Source organism: Cupressus sempervirens, chromosome 5 (assembly GCF_028749045.1).
Source record: "Cupressus sempervirens isolate cs-2001-9-10 chromosome 5, ASM2874904v1, whole genome shotgun sequence".
Taxonomy (NCBI): Eukaryota; Viridiplantae; Streptophyta; class Pinopsida; order Cupressales; family Cupressaceae; genus Cupressus; species Cupressus sempervirens.
In genome coordinates this window covers 970,783,993-970,801,249 of record NC_143122.1, presented here as the reverse complement: position 1 = coordinate 970,801,249, position 17,257 = coordinate 970,783,993, and the positions used below count along the sequence as shown (strand labels likewise).

General features: G+C 35.7%; 1 pseudogene; it reads left to right on the top strand.

Annotated features, from left to right (window-relative positions):
• Positions 1-3,800: 3,800 nt before the first annotated feature.
• Positions 3,801-16,020, top strand: LOC149559183 (uncharacterized; annotated as a pseudogene).
• Positions 16,021-17,257: the final 1,237 nt, after the last annotated feature.

The window sequence follows — 17,257 nt, the reverse complement described above, 5'->3', positions numbered from 1 at the left end:
AAAATAACAAAAATATGATAGAAAGAAAATGGGCCAAAAACTAAGAAAAAGGACCACATTTCTGAAAAGGTGACAAAACCAACTTTCCAAAAATATAAAGTTTTCAAAAAATTGACATGGGATGCAAAAGATATGCAAGCCGGAGTCAAAAACATAACTTCAAACTTTAACTAGAAAAATGGGCAATAAAAAAGCATCAAAACCTAAAAATACCTACACCAATGTCTCCATCTTGGAACCAGTTTTCTGGCACTTCTTTTGGATTAGAAAAATACCTTCGTATGCTCAAGTTATGGCCAAAAAACTAATAGCAGCTCCAAAACAGAACCTAGAGAGGTGCAAGCAAGATCTAATGATGTAGTTTTGATGTCATGATGATGTCATCATTTCATAGCCTTAAATTTGATGGCCCAAAAACTATCGGCACAAAAAAAGATGCCACGTGGAAACAATGACATGGCAGGGGTGACGTATGTTTGCATGGGGAATAACACTACCCTACCAGTCTACGAGAAAGATTTAGTTCACATCCAAGATGGTATATTCAATGATGTATTATATGTTCCATCTTTGTCTACCAAACTTCTCTCAATTTCTCAAATTACACATAGTGGATCAAGGAAGACAATTGAGTTCACTACTGGTTTAGTCTTCATTCAAGATCATGCAACAGGAGGTCTTATTGCTACAGGGGACATTGATCCTTCCACTCAGCTCTGATACCATGATGGAGTTGATGAAATCTAACTTTGAAGATGCCCAAGATCACCTGCATGTGAAAACCTATCAAAGAGAAGCCAAGGAGAGGAAGAGTGAGGAGCTAGGAAAAATCCCTAAACGGACATGACAGACCACAAGATATTGCAAAACAAGAAAATATGTATTTACAATATGCTAAATGTCTTGTGAAATACAATAAGGGAGAGACCGCTTATAGAGGCCTCAAGGAATCTCCTAGAACAAGCTAGAAGATGCTAGGAGATAAGTGTGACAACTAAGCTTACATCCACATAAGGTGGAAAGTCCTCGAACAAAGTGAGAGGATAAGTATGACTTAGGAGAGAACAAATTCCCATATTGTCAACAACTCATAACAAACTCCTAGGCTACAATAAATAAAATGAAATGCATTTACCTAAGTAAGCTTAAGTAAATAAAATTAATAATTAATAATTAATTATTTACTCTAACACCTATAACATAGAAACTAAACTAAAAATATTGAACTTGTTTGGGATATGTTGAGATTTTCTTTTCTTGTTTGTTTTTTTTCTTTATCATGTCTCTTTGAGAAACTCGGTGATGTCTCTCTTAATTAGAGAAGCAAGGACAAGGGAGATGATTTTTTCTTTTCTTTATGCTTATTGGTCTAGTTCTAGTGATTTTAAGCATTCATATAAAAGGGGTATCCACTATAAGAGCCTCTATCTCATGTTGGATGGTTGTGTGTACCTTGACTCATTTTATATGGACTCTTCAATGAGGTTGGTTCTTTTCCTTTCTTGCTTGAGTGAATTCTCTATGCTATAGTAAATATTGACACTCATCCTACTAAGTGAACATACTAGTCACTACAAGTATACTTAGCACACTTTTGTCTCAAGTTACAAATGCAAGGGTCATTGTTGATAGAATTTTTACCGATTACTTAGCATGAGAAGGATATCTTACGTGTCTAGTGTGTTTGCATGCAAGAAAAATTTTGGTCATCCTAGAATTTATGCTCTAATTCTTATGTTAGTTTGCTAAATCAAAAGTGATAAATGTTTTGGTCATTCTAGCTTCTTGTTCCTTGAATTCTTACATTTACTCTTAATAAAACTAGAACATGTGTCATATTCATATTCCCATGATTGCAATGTTAGAGAGAATTGTAGGAAATCTTTGGATTTAGCTCAGTGATGATAATTTTATGAGCTTGGTAACTAGACTTAGGGTTACATCTAGCATAGGGTTGCATTGCATAAGCACATGGTTCAATTACTAATTTACTTGCATCCTTTGTGATGAGGGATTGTTGGTTTCTTCAAAGTATCACATTTCTTCACAGTTGCACAAGCATTTAGTTCTTTGGTTTGTCCTCTCGATCTTCATGGGATACCTATCACTATCAACAAAATAGAACACTACATGAGATGTTAGTTCATTTACATTTTACATTTTACACACATACTTTCATGATTCATCTTATCTACACTACATTCATGCATCATATAAAATTTGCATCCATACATCATATCAAATTTACATTCATAATCATATCATAAACATCTCATGTATGACAAACTACAGAAGGAAAAGATGACACATTCAAAGATACTCGAATCAAACATCTCATATATATGTGGAGTCAACTATGTACATTGATGCAAAACTAAATGCTACTCGAGCATTGTGGATCTCAAAATGATGCAACTAGTGTTGGTAGACCAATTGATACATAGCCAGAGAAAAATTTGAATAAAATGAGCTAACTCTATCCCTCTCCCTCACCCCTAGTGAAGGAGGAGGAGGTATCTCTGGTCTGGTCAAAGACTATGCACCTCCTGACTCTCTAGCATACTGGGAGAATCCTGGCACTTTCTTTGCCTTAGATGGCACCACTACAACATACACCACATAGTAATACACCACTCTTGCTGACTAGAGCCAAATCTCATCCTATTTTCTCACTGACTACTCTCATGTTGTGTGCGTCTCTTGCTCCAACTACTCTCCTAATGTGTGAGTCTCTCTATCTACTCTCATAACTAATGGATCTCTTAATCCCACTCTGATATCCAAGTATCTCTAATGGCAAGCTATATATGTAGCTCTCCCACCTACCACTATGCCATCTAGACTTGCTCTCGGGATCTCCTAAGGGCATCCTTGGTTTTTGCTAGGATATCTCCACCCTATGGCTCCAAAGTAGGTTGATCATGCATCTCCTCATTTCCCACCCCATGCTCTACCTATCAAGCCGGTTGCTCCTTTGTACAAGGCATTTTTGTATCTCCTCTTATGGCACCCAAGGTACCCATCTCACCCTGTGGATATCTATGTCTTGTACCACTACCACCAACATCTAGTTCCAACCCCATCTAGCAAGGAGGAATTAGAACCTTTCATGTCCCATGAGTGGGTCTCTCTTGTTGTGGCTATTGTGGTAGCAATTGTGGTGCCCGCACTGGCTACACAAGTGCTACCATCCCTAGTAGGTCTATGAAACAAGGGAATGGGTGACTTTCAAAATATGCCTCATATGTTGGAGCCATCCCTCCATCAGCTACTCCTACCATATAATCCCATTGTATTGCAACTAAGGTATGCACATCAATCATCAACCTACCCTAGTCTAATCTAACAAACCACCCACGATCTAGGTCTGTGCCAAAGTATGCATATGTATAATACTCTCGTGTGATGTCCTAGGGTCAACCATATTGTCGCCAGACATGAGTCAGTGGGAATCTCTTGATCACCTACACAAAGTGACCAATCAGTGGTTGAGAAGCAAACATATACCCTATCTCCATTGGTGCATCATCCCATGCCTCAGTCTCTCTCCATAGTCTCCATATCACTGCTACTAGGTCATCCAATCAACATCTCCACTGCATAGTCTTCCCCAGAGCTATATGTGTCAACTATCCTAGATACCTACATATATAAGGCTCTAGATCCTATCTCTCATTAGAAAAGATGGGCCTCATAATGGAAAAGTGCTCCCATGCCCACACCTAAAGAACATAAACCCCTGCATCCATGCTAAACCCCTGCATCCCTGCATCCATGTTCTATAGATATCCTTTGGAGTAATGGCTGTGAAAGGTGATTGTCTCCGAATGGAAATGCTCAACTAATGCCATCAGTAAACTATGATTCACCAACAATGCAAGAATTTGGAAAAGATATGATAGGCTGAGGGCATCAATGTGTGCCATGTTAGCATCATCTAGCTATCAAATCAAGGCTTTGTAGGGAGGATAATGTGATCCCCAATGTTAGGAAAGCTAAGCTACAAACATGCAAACAACATACAAACAATCAAATTTCAAATGGGTGAAACGATGAATGCTAGTACAAAACATTAATACAAAATCAAAATTCCAAACTAAACTTTTGCACAAAACACCAATTTTTCACACGAGAATTCAAATTCTTGTGCGAGATCACACTTTTTCGTGTGAGATGACAACTCTTCATACAAGTTCAATCATTGTATAATGTGAAGGTTCAAGCTAAACTAGGGCCTCTCATGTGAGAGATGGGTATCTCCTGCATGAAGAAACTCAGCACACCTAATGAAGAAGTACCGATTTGGTACTTCCTTCCATAGTCTAACCCCGACTCCTGAGGATCAAGCCTCATTCTGGGGATGATTCTACAACTTATGATATATTTTTTTATCTCTTTCATGGACCAATATTCAGGTGTTCTATTTGGACTCTGGGGGAATTAAGCTCCATTGTAGAGATAATTCCAAATTCTTGTTAAGGGTTAAGCTCTATTCTAGAGATAATCCTAATTCTTGTTGAGAATTAAACTTCATTCAGAGATAATTCTAAGCTCTTTCTTTCGATCACTATTCAATGGATAGGTATTGGGATATTCTAACCCTGACTCCTAAGGATTAAGCCTCATTCTACAGATAATTCTATGAATCATGATTAATCTTTTCATCTTCTAATTGATAGATATTAGGACAGTCTAACCCTAACTCCTAAGGATTGAGTTTCATTCTGGGAATAATTCTATGATGTTTGACAATCTTTGTTCTATCAATTTTGGTATCTAGGTGTTCTACATGATTCCCTAAGGTTAAGCTTCATTCTGGAGATAATCTTAAAAAGATTATCAATTCTAGTATCTTGGTGTTCTATCTAGATTCCCTAAGGTTAAGCTTTTTTCTAGAGATAGCTTTAAAAATCTTATCAATTTTAGGTATCTAGGTGTTCTATTTGGATTCCCTAAGGTTAAGCTTCAATTCTAGAGATAACCTTAAAAAGCTTATCAATTCTAGTATCTAGGCATTCTATCTAGATTCCCTAAGGTTAAGCTTCATTCTAGAGATAAATTTAAAAAGCTTATCAATTTTGGTATATAGGTGTTCTATCTAAATTCCCTAAGGTTAAGCTTCATTCTAGAGATAACCTTAGAAATCTTATCGATTATGGTATCTAGCTATTCTATATGGATTCTCTAAGGTTAAGCTTCATTCTAGAGATAACTTTAAAAATCTTATCAATTTTGGTATCTAGGTGTTCTATCTGGATTCCCTAAGGTTAAACTTCATTCTGGAGATAACCTTAAAAAGCTTATCATTTGGTCTCTGTGTCATCAATTTCAGAACCTATCTCATTTTATGATCTATACTTCATATTTATGATTTTTTTGAATCAAACGTGCTCCTCATACATTCATTCAGAGAGGGGCAAATGTAATACCCCAAAATTGCCACATTGCCATGCTAAACCAATTTTGGTATATTCAATCCATTCAAATTCCTATTCTACTAGGCAATTCTGATTCTAATAATTGCTACTTAACCTAAGTGTCAAATGCAAAAAATCCCTAACCTACATTAATTACATACTCTATTTAATTCCTAAGTATAATTGTATTAGCAAATGTAAACCTATTAATTTAATTAATTTAATTATAAGTCCTAGTACTTTAATTAAATTAAGTCTGCCCCTTTTGGTAAAATACATATTAAGGAATTAAATGTATTTGATTTAATAAGATATGTCCTTATTTTAATTATTGAGTTTAATTATTCAATTAATTAAGAATATCCATTTATGAGGTCATATTCTATTATATTAAATTAAATATATTCTCCAAATCCTTTCTTCAGTTCAAAATTGGAAACATTGAGTTAATTTAAAAAGAAAAGGAATTAAATCAATTAACTCCTTATTCCACTCAAAAGCAAATTGGTTAACTTTGTTTTCATAAGAAAACTTTCTATTCTAACTAAATCTTCTTCGGATCTCAGTTGTTCATTTAATTTGATCTCAATCGTTGATCAAATTCTTGGATTCTATTTAAGAAGCCCTCAAATCCTCATTTCGGAAGTTGCACATGAATTATGTTGAACTTATGCTGAAATAATAACTCATTTCTTACATTCATAGCTTTGATTTTCTTGCATATTCATCTCATCTAGCTTAAATATGCACTCATTTAGATTAATTGTTATTTCATTTTCTTAGACTAAATGCATCTCATATAGATTAATCTTGCACATCATATAGCTTTTAAAATCCTTCATTCCAGATGTCTAGTTGCTAGCTTATCAATCTGAGAGCAATTAGCAAAATCATTCTAGCTAGGAGGAAATTGTTGGTCTCAGATTAGTTTTGATAATTGAGTGTCAACACGCTTAAGAAATTTCTTAGTTGATGCTGAGTATAATATAGATGTTGAGCTACAATATGTACCGAGCCAAAAATTTGATAGGTGTCGAGTTATTCAGATGCTGAGTAGATAGACAGTGCCAAGAAAGTTTCAAGTGTCGAGTGACAATTGATGCCGAGCTAGTATATGTGCCGAGTAAACAATAGGAGCTGAGCAAGAAAGAATTCCTTTAGAAGCTGAGCAAGATAGAATTCCTTTAGAAGCCAAGCAAGATAGAATTCCTATATGTGTTGAGCATCAACAATTAGTAAGTGTCGAGTAACACAAAATCAGCCTAAGAGTTTGTGCCCTCACAAACTAAGATGTAAACCATTTTTGAGCCGACATAAGATGAATCTCAAAGGATTAAAAGATAAGATCAAATATTTTTTAATTCCTTATGAAATCAACATGCAACCAATCAAAAAAATGGAAAGAATTGAGTGGGAAAGATGGATGAATCTCAATCATAGATTCATACCTAACCCTAAGTCTCGAAACCTTTTTAGGAGGTTGAAACCCCAGAATGCATGCATGGTACGAGAATGCAAGGAGAGAATACTAGCGAAGTCTAAAGAAGTGTGAAGACTTAGAGGAAGAATAGCATTATAGAATCAATTTGATTAGAACAAAGCATCAACACTACAAACAATGTTATATCAGATCAAGGAGGATCATATCAGATTGGACAGAACAAGGATCTAAATTAGCAATAGAAGATTGTAAGTCATTAGGTCAACACATTTTATAATATTTTCTAGCCATTGTATTAGGAGAATGAAAATCCTATAATGATAGGTTGTTTTAACAGCCATATTCTAAATCCTTTAACAAGGTGACATTCCAAGTGAGTGTTTGTAAATCCTTTAGATAGATCACATTTAACAGTGTGTTAGAGCCTTTAATAGGGTAGACTATTTATTATAGTCAAACTTTGTAACCTTGAAAAGTTAAATATTGATGTAGTGATAAGTTGTGGGTGTCATCCCCACCCTAGTTTTACCTTCTCATTTTGGAGGGTTTCTAGGTGGTCAAATATTGTGTTGTATATTTTCATGCATGACTTCACTTTCATGTTAATTAGATATGTTACATGCATGTGATGATTTAAATTTAAAAATTTAGAGGTTAAAGTTTGTTACTTCTAATTCACCCCCCCTCTCAAAAGTAAATCTTCCCACTTGTAAATTCCAATAGAAATAGATCAACCTGTTGGTTATTTTAGATGAACAATCCCATGTTCGTTCTGGGATGATCCCTCAGATAATGATCATGTTAAAGTGTGTGTGAATCACAGAGGCCCACATTTCCCACTCACACTAGACTTCAAGAGCTTTCCATCAATATATAATAGTCTTATATCAGCTTCGAAGAAATACCCAAGATGGCCATTTGAAACTTTAGGTTGCAAACAAATTCCCATGCCTAAATTTTTTGCAAAAATTTAGTTGTTCCTAAAATTAAAACTTTATAATATATCCCATTTTAATTTAAAATGCACATGTACTTTGAGGAGGAAAAATGATAAAAAAGATCTTATGGAAATACTCATTTTACCCTCTTTGTTGAATGTTGGTCAACCTAAGTTTGACTAGCCTGACATGTGTTAGTCACTAATTAGTTAATTTTTGCACTATCACCCTAACATGTCAACCTACCTCATTGGCCTTCTACCACATCATTTCCAAAAAGTGAGAGAGAGAGAGCACCACTTGTTGTATGGAGACAATGTTTTATGAGGATCAGGTGGCATCTCTTTAAGGAATTGGCCAACCATGGATGTTTCTCTCCTGCTAGTCCCATGACTCCAAAACAAAGATGTTCATTTTACATGTAGCTTCAGCTAAATCTCTTCCATGCCACCCATAAAGAAGGGAGCTCTAAAGGAAAACTTCCCTAAAGATATTTATTCTTTTTTTGAACATAATAAGTATGGGTTTGGCATGGATTTTGACTGCATGGGGGATTGTCCATTTGATTTGAGATCCAAAGATGCCACCTAGACACTTCCCATCATTGAGCTCTCTCCTCTACATGCTTTCAAAACATCAATGGTTGACATTGGAGATCAAGTTTCATTATGACATATGGGTCAAAAGATATTAACTGTCAAATTTTCTCACTTGAAACTACCTGAAAACAAACATGTCTAAAAACAATAAAGTGTGTTATGTTTTGGTTTTGAAAATATGTCAAATGATCACTTAGAGACATAAAAACTGGGGCATTAGTTTAATATCATGAGGATAGTATAAATATGTGATTTGGGATCATGATGAGTAATTGGGAAAAATTGACAAGCATGCAATGTTGGGTTCTCAGAATTATAGAATTGGGGACACTAGCAAAATAGTGATTTTCACAAATGGAATGGACCTGGGAAAGTGTGTAGATAGATTCATCAAGATTTGAAAATTGGGATACTCAAAGTATTTTTGGGATAGAACATAGTGGTACAATCCATTTCAACTCATCTACCATGGATTTAGAGTTATGACATCTCGAACAAGGCTACCGATCAATTTGCACTTTTTGATACCAATGAAACTTCATAAATTGCATTTGGAATCGCGTCTGAAAGCTAGTCAAATGGATTCATCAAAGGCTCAAATCTGTAGCATAGCATGTATCTGACCCCCAGAATGCAATGCAAGAGAAATTTTCTCATTTTCCTTAATAGGGTCAAAGTTATAACCGGTCAAACAGGGCTTCCCAAAATTCTAAGAAAAATGCATCAGCATGGCAATAGTAAACAACCAATTTTGATGCATTCAAACTTAGTCAAAACATATTGAAAAAAATTGAAATCTAAAACATAGGTTCTTTAATATACCTTTTTTTTAAATTAAATGAAGCCACAAATTGGTATTCTTCTTATGACCTAGAATATATGCCTTAGTTCAGTCTCTTAGGAAATGGAGACATTATGTGTTGCCCAAGGAATTTGTTGCATTCATAGATAATCAATACCTAAGCTATATCAATACCCAAGAGAAGCTAAGTAATAAGAATTTGAAATGGATGGAGTACTTACAATCATTCACTTTTACATTCAAACCTAAGAAAGGGAAAATTAACAAGGTAGCTGATGCATTAAGCAAGAGATTGCTAACTATACAACACATTTAGATACAAACAATTGGAATAGAGAGTTTCAAGAACATTTACAAGGATGATGAAGACTTTGTAGAAGTGTATAAGGTATATTCTAATTTTGAGAATCATTTCCATAGCAAATTATCTGAATTTACCTTGCAAAATGGGCTACTCTTTAAGGGCAACCAACTATGTGTTCCAAGAGGATCAATGACGGAGAACTTCATTCAAGAAAAGCACAATGGGAGCCTAAGTGGTCACTTTGGTATGAACAAGAATCTAGAGTTAGTCCAAAGATTCTACTATTGGCCAAAACTAGTCAAGGATGTGACTAGGTATGTTGAATAGTGCATGGTGTATATGAAAGCCAAGGGTGGAATGACCAATGTAGGTTTATATCAGCCCTTACCAGTCCCAAGGCCATGGGAGTGTGTGAGCATGGACTTCATAATAGGTCTACCCAAGACAATATTTATGTAGTGGTTGATAGATGCAAAAAAATGGGGAATTTCATAGCATGCAAGACTACCAATGATGCTAGCCACGTTGCACACTTGTTCTTTAAGGAATTTGTGAGTATTCAAGGACTACCTATCAGTATTGTGTCAAATAGAGATGTGAAGTTTATGAACCATTTTTGAAAGATCTTGTGGAGTAGACTTGGTAGAAACCTTTCATTTGGCTCAGCCTACCATCCTCAAACAAATGGTCAGACTAAGGTGGTTAACAGGGTCTTAGGTAATCTCTTGAGGTTCCTAACTAATTAATAAGGTAAAAAATGGGATGTTATCATTCCTCAAGTAAAATATGCTTACAATGATAGCAAGAATAGAACCATGGGTAGAATTCCATTTGAAATTGTATATGGGATGCATCCAAGGGGTGTATGTGAGTTGAGAGATATTGGAGGCATGGAATATAGAAATGGTCATGTAGAGGATTTCACCCAAACTATGTAAGAAATTTGAGAGAAACTAAAGAAGATAATCCAAAATAGCACACAAAATTTGAAAGCCAAGGTGGATGAGAACAAAAGAGACATTCAATTTTCTATAGGAGATTATGTCATGGTGCATTTGAACAAATCTAAGTTGTAGAAGGGTGTGCCAACTAAGCTACAAATGAAGAGAATGAGACCTTTTAAAATCATAAGAAAATATGGAGCCAATGCATATAAAGTTGATTTGTCATTAGATTTGGGCATTTATCCTATTTTCAATGTGCAAGAGTTGGGTTTGATTCAAGGTTCCAATACCTAAGATTGCTCATAATAGTCAAGGAGTCCATCTTGATCTAGAACCTATAGTAATGCCTTCACCAGTCAAGTTGGAAACTGAATAAGTGTTGGACTCAAGAGTAAAAAAGGCCACCAAACTTAAGGTGTACATGGAACACCTTGTCAAGTGGAGACACAAGCCAAATTCAGAGGCAACTTTGGTTGTTGAGTTAGACTTCAAAAAAGTGGGCATTTCCAAAGATCTATTGTCCATAGGAGTGACATAGTTTTTCTTTGTGGGGGAGAATGGTGCAAGGGCACCTAGGTAAGGCTAATAGAAGATGTAGAATTCCTAAGTTATTTTGTCTTGTAGTGGTACTAGCCACACCAAAAGAGTAATAATGGGACTAGATTGGTCCTAATTTGAGGAGTGTTAAGTATAGGAAGACATCTTAGGCCTTAGTCACTCTTAGTTGCAAGAATTGTCCATTTTAGGTCAAATAGGGTAATTATGTGATTTTGAGGCTACAATGGAAAAATAAGAGATTTAAGGTCCTTTTCGAATGTTTTAAGTCCTTTTTAGGTTTCTTTGGCCCAAGTTTAAGTGCAAAATACAAAAAGATGTAAAAGTTGCTCAAAATTTGTCAATGTTGTCATTGGCAACATTGACAACTTTTTGTTGCATAAGAGGAACTTCATGGATGGGGATTGATAATTGTCTGGAATAGTTTTTTTTGGCCTTTGGAAAAGTATTTAAGGCCATACTCGACCTAATCAAGGGGTTGGAAGAAGTTTTGGTCTTGTGTGTATGAACTGTACAACAATAATAACAGCTAGAGTTCTTAGTTTTATGAGTTTTGAGTATTTTGAATGGATTAAATGAAGTGTGGTAACTAGTAGAAGAATTATTCTAATTCCTTTCTAGATTTTTATAGCATTAGATTTAAATTTTTTAGATTTCTAGTTAATTGGTTAAATTATTTTGTTTCTTGTCAGTTTGTTGTCCTAAACTAGGCAGTTGGCCAAGATGGGGTCATAGAGCCTCTTTCCACGATAGGATCTATACAAAATTTTGGGATTAGGAAATTGACTCCATATACATATTTTATAGTGAAGGAGGGGCCCTAGAAAGCAAGGATAGTGTTTTTATGGTGATGCCCTAGGCAAGCCAGAGTTACATGGCTAGGGGTTACAGTATGTTGCAAAGGTTTTAGGAGGGATTGAAAGTATTGATAGCTTCATTAAAAGCTTGGAATGGGATAGAATCATGAGTAATGAAGTCCAAAGTACAATGGGAGGCAGTGGTGAAGGTTCATTAGTGGAGAAAACTTACTTCTTGATAGATAGGCTTTAATGCCTTGCAAGCCCTAATTTTTAGGCATAATTGTAGGTCATACTGTATGAACTAGTTGGAAACCTAAAACCTTTATAATATTTTAGTTCACTAAAAAGGGTATCTAGATAAAGGGTTATTTTACCCCCTTATTAAGGACTTTTGCAAGTTATTCAATATTTTCATCAAATGTAGGGCTAATTGCTTGTAGCCCTATTTGCAAGCATTTTTGTGTGGTTCTTAGAACTTGATTAGGGTTTCAATGCCAATTTTGGTTGTAAGTCTTGGAGAGGATCCTAATTCCTTACTATATGGTCATATCTCTATTTGGAATAATATTTGATATGTTGGGGTAGATTGTGGAGTTGGTGAGGAGGAAATAATGAGGGTTGATACAAGCCTAGGAAGTGGTGAAAGAATTGTTGTTATACCTAATTGGTGTTCACTAGTTGAATGGAGTAGGGTTTCATTGATAGGATCCTAAGGAGAGTAGAGGTAGTAAAAAACCCTATTAGGTCAAGAGAAACACCTGAGGAGACTCTAGAAGAAGTTTGGGTAGGAGCAAGACTAGTGTTACATCAATTAGAAACCTCCATCTTATGTTGTAGCTTTAACTGAGATCTAGGCCTAGTAAAATGACCATCCCTATTTTCCATAGGTCTCTCCACATGTTAAATTTTGTCCTAACCACTCAATCAAAAAACCTCAAAGTCTTCAGCAACTTCCTCATAACCATCTTCAGTACCCATATATCAAGGTACACTACCTATAGCACTAATGATCTCAACAATCATATCACTCTTCATCAATGCCATCTTCTCTAAGAGCCTTGCTTCTACAACACCATAGAGATATTTAATTGTCCTAGGGTCCAATTTTCTTGGAGGCATCTTCCAAGAATCTCACAAATCCTCCACAACAAATCAACCTAATCCAACCTTCAATAAGATAATATTCACCCCAGGTCCTAGTGCAAACTACCTCAACTTTGGAGATCTATCTATACACTTAGGAAAACCTTCACTTTGATACCATCTAACACAATGACAATCTAAGGGTACCCCTAGTAGAGGTAATCTAAATCATTGCAAATAACCACATAATAGAAACACAAACAAGATACACAATCTGATACCAAATGTAACTCTTTTTTTATAACTAACTATTTGCATGCAATGTGTAGGAGCATCCTAGGCTTGTTGTAAATCTTGCATGTAGGAGATTTTGGCTTTGGAGTTGTGGATTTTGTCACCAAAGGAGTAGTGCTCAGTAATCATTAGGTATAGATTCGACCAAGGTGCTCAATTATTGAAGGGGCTCAGTCACTAAAGGCTTTCTTAGAATCTACGTTGTTGCTCAACATATGAAGAACTTGGCCATTCTTGTGGGAGCTCGACGATGATTGTGGTTTTGTTGCCACTCAATAGTGGGGTTTACGAGATGGAGTTCTTATAGATTTTTTCAAACAACTTGGTGCATTTAATGCATGTTACATGTGATCGTGATGTGAAGCAATCATTAGAGTTTATGTGGACCTATTTTTGGTCTTGGTTAATTTTTTTGATATATTTAATAGGTGGTTTAATCCTTTTAAGGCATTTGGTTTTTGATATCTCTTAGAGGCCAACTTGTGGCTCAACATATATTTAATGTAAGGGTTTATTTTAATTTTTAAGGAGCTAGGATAACTTGTGGCTTAGTTGGGTATAAGTAAGGGTTCTTGGAGAGTTTATTATTCATTCATTCCATGGAGAAAATCATTAGATTTATCCATCTTGGAGAAGAGAATGTGGTGTTGGGACTCAAAATCGAAGCCCCAATTTTGAGTACCATTGAGAAAATTAAGCACTATAAATGTTTTAAATGCATGTGTACCTGGCTATCCATTTGAGGCCTATGAGGTGTTCAATGTTTCTTAAACCTTCCATTCAATATGTCCACTCATCCCATGATGATAAATTTTCATTTTGAGCCATTCTGTGAAGTCTCATTTTGAGTAGTTGTTAATTCTACATTTTTGCTTAAGTGTCAAATAGCGACAGGAAGCCCAATTTGCCTTTGAATATCTTCAACCCAGTGATGTTTCATGACTCGCCACTTTGGGAATGTTTATTATCTATACCTAAGAGCCTATGTTACATATTTTGAGTCATTTCAAATCCGTTTGACTAGGTTTTGAATCACACAAAGTTGGTCATTTATTGTTGTCATGATGATGCAATTAGTTTTGAATTCTGGGAAGCCCTGTTTGACTTGTTGTCATTTTTACCTAGTTGACCAAAATGATCAAATTCCTATTGTGTTGCATTCTAGAGGTTAGAGACATGTTACGTTTAAATTTTGAGATTATGAAAAATTCGTTTGATATGTTTTTGAACGCAATTTCAAATGCAACTTGTAACTTTTTACTAGTGTCAAGAAGTGCAGAGTTGTCAGTAGCCATGTTCATGATGTTGTATCTCAAAATCTATCATAGATGAGATTGAATGGATTGTTCCACTACGTTCTCCTCTAAAAATAATTCAAGTGTGCCAATTTTCAAATCTTGACAAATCTGTCTACACACTTTCCCAAGTCAATTCCATTCACAAAAAATGCTTTTCTATCATTGTTTCAATCTACAAAATTCTGAGTAGCTCACTTTGACCATTCGCCATTTTCACCTAGTTATTTGTCATGAGCCCAAATCACAAATTTATACTCTCCTCATGATAGTGAATGAACACCCTAGTTTTTGTTTCCCCAAGTGTCAGTTTACCTAATTTTTGAAGCCAAATCTGAACATGTTTTGTGATTTTGACATGTTTATGTGTAGGTAATTCTAAGAGGGAAACTTCGATAGTCAATATCTTTTGACTAAGAATTCATCATGAGATGAGATTTGACAAGGTGCAAGAATGCAGAGCAAAGAATTAGTGTGTCAAATTTTAGAGCTTGATCAGGTGTTCTAGTCAGTTTTTAAGGCCAGTCAAAGGACCTCCTGGCATGAAATTGACAGTTTGCATAAAGATGTGAAAACAAGTTTTGAAAGTTGAATCAATGATGCAAATTGAGTTTAGTCTATGCCAGATGATCAATAAACCAACTTGACAGATCAGTTGTTTGGAAGCGAAAAAAACTTTAGTCAGACCCACTTTTGGGGGTCTGACTAATTGCATCCGACTGATTAGAAAGGTGGGGATTAATAGTATTCTAACAAAGATCATTCCATGGAGCATCTGGGGTTTACAAATAACAAGGAAGAGCATTATGATTAGAAGATATTCTTGCAGATATGAGAATTGCACCCCTAAAGACATCAACCTTGAGGATGGAACAGAGCTCCCTCACTAGAGAAAGCCAACCTATGACTATTATAGCACAAAAGATGGTATAAGCTAACTGGATGTGTAGTATTTGTTGCTTCTAAGCTATTTTCAATCTATTGTGTACTATTTTCTTTAGAAAGTAGACGGCTCTTCCATTCAAGGACATCCAGTAACAAATTATCTTATTGAAATGAAGTTATTCCTAGAGAAGATATGACCAATTGATAAAAAACATCAGTATCTAATTGAGAAGCTTTCAAGGGTGGATGCTAATGTTTCTGCACAAGTAACTACTAGTAAAAATGAAGGCAATTTCAATATTCATCCAGAAGATGTATTAAAATATAGGCCAAATCCAAATATGCTTGTCTCTAAGCTAGATTTGGTTGCTCTGGATGGTGAGGGTATCTATCGACATCCAATGCTTCCTCCAAGAACTATGGATGAGGAAAAAGATTCAAGAGATTAAAAAAAAATTACAAATTAGGAAGCAGAAGGAGATGCTACACAAAACATCACGCAGTGCCTCTGTGAAAGAGCTTGCAAATAACCTAGAAGGAAAGCCAGATGAGGTAAGAGAAATTGTTGGAGCTGAAAGTAAAGAGATGCTAAGAGAACAGTCAAAGCTTGTTGAACGAGCTACCAAGAAGGAGGAAACCACTGAAAAGAAGAAGAATCTATAGTCAACAGTAGGTAGGAGAACAAAAGTAGGGGCATCCATGGCTATAAAGGAGGAGAAAGGGGCAAACCATAGGTCAAAGAATAGGTCCTCACGCAGGCAAGGGAAAAATCATGTTTGGGGTGCCAAATTTGCATTCAAGGTTACAACGTGGAGAAAAAAGATGGTGAGAACCAATATAAAATACGCAGCAGGGGAAGGCTCAGCATACATGAAAAGATGAAAGCAGCCCACGCGGAAGGAAAAAGTTCCATGGTGTTGGGAAAAGGGTAGGAAAAAACAATGCAAATATCATACCAGAGGCAGCATAACAGATGGAGCATCCTTGGCCAATGTTTAGAAGAAGTTGAAGGAGGTCTTTTGCGACAGGTGTACTAAGAGTAGGGGACACATGCTAAAAAGAGAACCAGGTTGCTGCATAAATGATCCATCTAAGGTGGTAGGAGTTATAGGAAGCCCATGGCATTAGAAAGTAAGGCACACACCATATACAATGTAAACATGTTAAGTCATTCGTGGTTTGGAGAGATGCCAATGGAGGGGATTTGATGTAGCCGGTTGGCTCTAGTTATATATGGAGACATGCATTTTAAAAAGGGAGTGTAGCAGAGATATCCCACATTGATAATGTGGAGAGATATTAGCTATATTTATATATGAGCACACTAATATTAGGTTGTCTAAAGGCACATGCTTTTTATGACACCAGGCACATGTAAAGAGACCCACTACAACTTGTTGTAGGGTCAACGATATTTTGACCACCCTCATATGATCAGAGGTGAAGTATAAAGGCTATAATAATTGCAAAGGCCCTACATTTCCCCAATTACCCCATATGGGTAGAAGATGGATTTGCCATTACAGTGGTTCAAAAACTAAAGATTCCCGTAAGGCCATAAGACAAATTTTGAAGGCTCGTGATGTTATGCTTGGGTCATAAGAGCATAAAGAAAGACAGAAGATATTATGATGCTAAGGGAAAGTAGTCTAGCGTATGATCGGGAGAGGTAAAAATTGAAATATTTCAATTGCATAATATGATGTGGGGCCGCCCGAGTACAATCAGCAAATCAAGAGTGGACACGTGGCATCGTGGGATTGGAGAAATAAGGAGAAATGGAAATTAAATTTTAAAAATCAAAGTCAGATACATCAACAAATAAATTTTCAAAAATGGAAAGATTTAAATGAATTTTAAATGTTTTATATAGTTCAGACTATATAAATTTTTTAATTTT